Raw genomic sequence first — 5,729 nt, 5'->3', positions numbered from 1 at the left:
AATATTGATCTCTCAAGATTATTGCTCTAATTTTTCCTTAGTGTTTAAAAGTATTAAGTTTCATAAGCATGGTTTTTAACATTCATTGAAAATGTTTTTGAATTAGTTATTAGTTGTTGAAATATGTTAATTTAATTCTCACCATGGTTTCATAATGTGATAAGCCTGGGAAAGTAACTATTCCCATCGAATATATTAAAAGAAAAATGGCATATAATCTTAACAGAAAATGGTGTGCACAATACTTAAAGAGACACCAAGAGAGCCATGACACATATTGTCGTAATCCGATTGAATTCTATTTGGATTGTGATAATAGTCTTATGGACCATGTGGATCCGAAAGCAAGTTAAGTTATTAATGTTGTTAAAGTTCTCTAATTATTTGATTAGAACAAAAAAAATTGTACATGAACGATTCATGTTGTTAAGGATATATGCATTTTCTTTGAACGTCCATCGAGACTGTTTATGACTTCTATCACAATCAAAATGATAGAATTCATACACCATCATTTTGACTGTGATAGAAGTCATACACAATCTTGATGGACGTTAAAAGCAAATGCATATATATTCTTAGCAACATGAATCATTCATATACAATTTTTTTGTTCTAATCAAATAATTAGAGAACTTTAACAACATTAATCATTCATGTCGAATTTTTCCATATAATTAAATAATTACAGAACTCGCAGAAAAATATTTTCTTATCTTTCTTTGTAGAATATGAGATTTACATTTTGTAAAACTACAACTAAAACACATAATATACAAAATTTGATCTTTAAAATGTGAGACCAAGTCTTATTTTTTGATCTTTAAAATGTGAGACCAAGTCTTATTGTGACATAGAACTATTTCTTAAGAAAAAAATAAATATCAATTTTAATACAAATTTATCAATACACTTAAATTATTAATGAATATATCTCATATTATCAAAAAGATAATATCCAATCTAATAAAATAATAATAAAATATGATTAGGTTAAATGGTGGATATCCCACACTAAAAAGGTTTCGTGATCCATATAAGCACTTATTCAAGTTAGAAACGCATTTAATCTGTCTAGCCGGGCTTTTAAGCAATTACATTAGGCCGCAGTCTCTCCTAGTCAACCCTGACCTCTTCAATGATAACAAGCGTGCCCTCCTCAATGCTAACAGGCAAGAGCTATTTCCAACCCCATAACATATTTATGACGCCTGACATGTTCGGGAGATAGCCGTTTATAACGCGCAGCTTTTTCTTTTTTTCTATAATTATCCGGACGCGATGTTATAAAAGGTTATTTCCGGCGCATGTCAGAGTGTCATAAATATGTTATAGGATTGGAAATAGAACTCGCCATGCTAACAGGTCTACCTGTATTTTCTTAATAACCAGGGAACAAAAAGGACGGTGTCCACGTAAACCCTATGTCTCGGATTTTTTAATAGATTAAAGCTATTTGCTTGCACAACTTCAAATCGTTGACTCCTTGCCTGAAAACAAGTCAGCAGTTGACACCTTTTCACAGTTATTATATATATTGCAAAGTAACAGAATGATTATTTATTTGTAATATCTCGAATTAATAGACCAGAAAGGTAAATTTTACCATTTTTGCAACAAGCCCGTCTAGCTCAGTTGGTAGAGCGCAAGGCTCTTAACCTTGTGGTCGTGGGTTCGAGCCCCACGGTGGGCGCTCGTTATTTAGATTTGACATTGTCATTGTCATTGTCATGAATATACCAGTCGACCTTCCCAGATAAGACTCTAGGGGTTTTTTATTCAATACCAATGAAGACTAGTTCAGTAGGCTCTACTCTGATACTCGTATTATAATCTGAACAAATAGCTTGGACATTTGACAGTCATGAATATTATACCAGTCGACCTTCCCAGATAAGACTGTAGGGTTTTTTCTTCAATACCAATGAAGACTGGTTCAGTAGGCTCTACTCTGATACTCGTATTATAATCTGAACAAATAGGTTGGACATTTGACATTGTCATGAATATACCAGTCGACCTTCCCAGATAAGACTCTAGGGTTTTTTCTTCAATACCAATGAAGACTAGTTCAGTAGGCTCTACTCTGATACTCGTATTATAATCTGAACAAATAGCTTGGACAAGAAGACTAGTTCAGTAGGCTTTACTCTGATACTCGTATTATAATCTGAACAAATAGCTTGGACAAGCATGGTAAAAGAGGAGCCAAAATCTCAAAAATATAATCCTGCAATCTTTGGAATTGAAAGCAAAAAGGCCATTACTCGGGCACTTTGGCTATTCATTATCTTCAGCCAAAAAGCATGTCCTTTTCATTTTATGTATAAAGCAGAACTCTGATACATGTCACTCCCAAGAAGATTCACGAATGACCTTTTCCATCTCTTACATGGAAGGTTGAAATTTAAAATCGTAGTCTCATAAAAATGTTGAGAACTCTGGGCACGGAAGCTAGTCTCATAAAAATGTTGAGAAGGCTGGAGAAAATATTGTGACTCACGGTTGCTTTTATTCCTTGCTAGGGTCTCGACTCCGGAAGGTGACATCCTAGGGCCTTAAATTGTTTGGTCTCTCAGTTATAGTAATTTCTTTGAAGTTTTAAGGATGTGGTTTAATAGTTAGATGGGGAAGTTTGGTCTCCACATATCTAGTGGTCCAATCCCAAACAAGATTATGTACTTCTGTGAGAGTTGCTCTATGCTATTTGTTAAAAGAAATAAACCAACCTCCGACTCTTTGAGATAAAGGTGAGATACAGCGTGAGTGGGCGCAATGGTTAAGAGCATGTGTTTCCTCCTAAGAGGTCTCACAGGTTCAAAAATAGAGGGGGTAGAGTATGTATGCCTTCGTAGACCTAGCAATCAAATCGTTGTGTGGAGGTGGGTCCCTTGTCCCACAAACAAGGGGGTCTCATACACAAATTCAGTGTCTGGTTTGGTCGTGACCTAAAAAATGGATATTATTATTATTATTACTAAACCTTAACTGCGACAACTTTCAAACTGGGGAAACGCTTTATAAGTGAGTTAGACCAATTCTTAAAAAATAATAATTTTATCAAAAATGATAAAAAATTTCAAAAAAAATATCAATCTTGGTATATGTTTTGGATTTGCTATTAAATTTTTGAAATGATTCTACATTTTAAATTATAAATTATACAGTGAAATCTAGAATAAAGTGGCTGAGGGAAGGGGAAAGGAACACTAGATTTTTTCATCAAGCAATGATACAACACAGGCAAAGAAACATGATACTATCTATCAAGAACGAGAGTGGAGAGAGGATTGTTGAACAAGATGGAATTGAAAAAGTATTGATGGAATACCACAAAGGAATATTGACTGAACCCTAGATGGACAGGTCCGAAGCTATAAAGGAAGTTTGCAAGGCCATTCCCCGGATAGTAACTGAAGACCAGAATAGAGCCCTAATGAGAGCAGCTAGTTTTGAAGAGGTGGAGGAAGTGGTGATGAGCATGAAGAAGGGTACAGCGCCAGGACCGGACGACTTTACGGTTGATTTCTATCAAGCGAGTTGGCACTTTTTGGGAAGGGAGATTCTGGACCTGGTAGAAGAATCCCGTATGAATCAAAAGGTATGGCCAGCCATTAACTCTACTTTTTTCACTTTGATTCCAAAAAAGGACAATTCAGAGGATGCTAAGGGATTTAGACCCATTGCCCTATGTAATGTTATCTACAAAATAATTGCAACGCTGATGGCCAAAAGACTGAAACCCCTGCTAGATAGATTAATATCCCCTGAACAAACTGGTTTTGTAGAAGGTAGACAAATTCTAGATGGTTTAGTGGTTACTCAAGAAGTAATTCATTCGCTGAAGGCGAAGAAGCAGAAAGGAATGATGATTAAACTAGACTTATCGAAAGCTTATGATAGAATCAACTGGCAATACTTGGAAGAAATCTTGGAAAGTTTCGGTTTTGGTACTAGGTGGATAAAGTGGGTTCACAGTCTCATATCAACTCCAAATTTTTCAATATTAGTCAATGGAACTCCCTCGAAAACCTTTAAGGCATCTAGAGGTATAGGACAAGGTGATCCTTTATCCCCTTTCTTATTTATATTAGCAGCAGAGGGTCTGGGCAGATATCTTAAAAAAGAAAGAGCAGCAAATAAAGTCAAAGGGCTAAGATTATGGGGTAATGAATTGCCTATAACCCATCAGCAATTCGTAGATGATATCATGTTATTTGGGGAACCAACCGTAAAAGAAGTGAGAAATCTGAAGAAGGTGCTGGATTTATTTGCGGAAGCATCTGGGTTGGAGATCAATAAGGAAAAGTCATGCACCTTTATATTCAATACCATGGAGTCAGTCAAAATCCATTTGACCAGGATGATGGGATTTAAGCAAGGAGAACTCCCAACTAAATACTTGGGAAACTTACTAGATTTCAACTCTAAAAGACAGAAAAATTGGCAAGAAGTCTTAGAGAAATTAAAAAATAGAGTGGCTAACTGGGCCTTCAGAACTTTAAATATTGCTGGAAGGATTGTATTAGTGAAATCAGTGCTGCAAGCAATTCCCATATATCCACTATCGATTATGGCTGTACCTCAAGGAGTCTGCACCAAGATCAGAGAAATTCTAAGGAAATTCATTTGGGGAGGATCGACTCAACAAAAGAAGTGGGCCTTAGTATCATGGAAACACCTGACGAAACGAAAGGAGGAAGGAGGCTTGGGTCTGCGCGATCCTGATAAACTCAACAAGGTGCTTGGAGCAAAACTTTGGTGGCGATGGCTAAGAGGGGGCAATGACCTATGGAAAGCTCTATCTAGACACAAGTACAATATGCCAGACACTACGGAGGGTATTTACCGGTTGCAGGAAACCCCAAAAGGCTCGGCAATCTGGGATCTAGCTCGACAAAACCGAGATATAGTAGAAAAGAATGCTTTCTGGGAAATACGAGGAGGAGGAGAAGCCAAATTTTGGGATGAGAAATGGCAACAAAGAGGGAAAATGAGCAGAATTCAAAAAATCCAAAACATACAAGAAAAAATAGGGGATAACCGTAGATATGTCAAAGATTACTGGAAAGAAGACGAATTGGATGGAATTTGGCGGAAATGGATAAGACCAGAGGAATGGGATATCGAGATAGATCAAGAACAACAGGAAGCATTCATGGAAGAGGTGGATTCCAGGAAAATAAAAGCTAGAACGGGTAGGGATATTCTCAGATGGGGGAATTCAATGAAAGGATCCTTCACCGTTAAGGAGGCATACTATCTGGCAGAACAACAGGCGACCAACGAAGAAAACCAAGATTGGAAGGTCATCTGGGGTAACAATTGGTGGCCGAAAATTACCTTATTTGCATGGCTAGTAGCTAAGGATAAGATCCTGATGTGGGACAAACTCCAAAAGAAAGGTTTCAGTGGGCCTTCAAAATGTTACCTGTGCAATAGTGAAGCTGAAACACAAGATCACCTTTTAATCAAATGTGTATATACCAGGAAGTTATGGATTGAAACGGGAAAAGTATTCTAGAAACTTGAGAGGCCCCCGAGAGACATAAATGAAGTGATTTTTCATTGGCAGAAGGAAAAATTCCAATGTAAAGTAGTCCGAAAGGCCTGGGATCTCATTACGGGTTTTGTGATTTGGATGGTTTGGAAAGAAAGGAACCGCAGAGTATTCCAAGACAAATCTAAAGATTCAGAAATAATATGGAACAGAGTAGTGAACTTAACTA

The 5,729-nt window shown here is 36.8% G+C and overlaps 1 non-coding gene across 1 annotated transcript; it reads left to right on the top strand.

Annotated features, from left to right (window-relative positions):
- Positions 1 to 1,620: 1,620 nt before the first annotated feature.
- On the top strand, positions 1,621 to 1,693 carry TRNAK-CUU (transfer RNA lysine (anticodon CUU)). The gene has a single exon. It is a non-coding gene; the product is annotated as a tRNA-Lys (tRNA).
- The last annotated feature ends 4,036 nt before the right edge of the window (positions 1,694 to 5,729 follow it).

This window comes from Pinus tabuliformis, chromosome 1_2, assembly GCF_031772625.1.
Source record: "Pinus tabuliformis cultivar Carrire ecotype Pingquan chromosome 1_2, CPIR1, whole genome shotgun sequence".
NCBI lineage: Eukaryota > Viridiplantae > Streptophyta > Pinopsida > Pinales > Pinaceae > Pinus > Pinus tabuliformis.
Note: the sequence above shows the minus strand (reverse complement) of the source record. Positions and strands in the feature narration are given on the sequence as shown.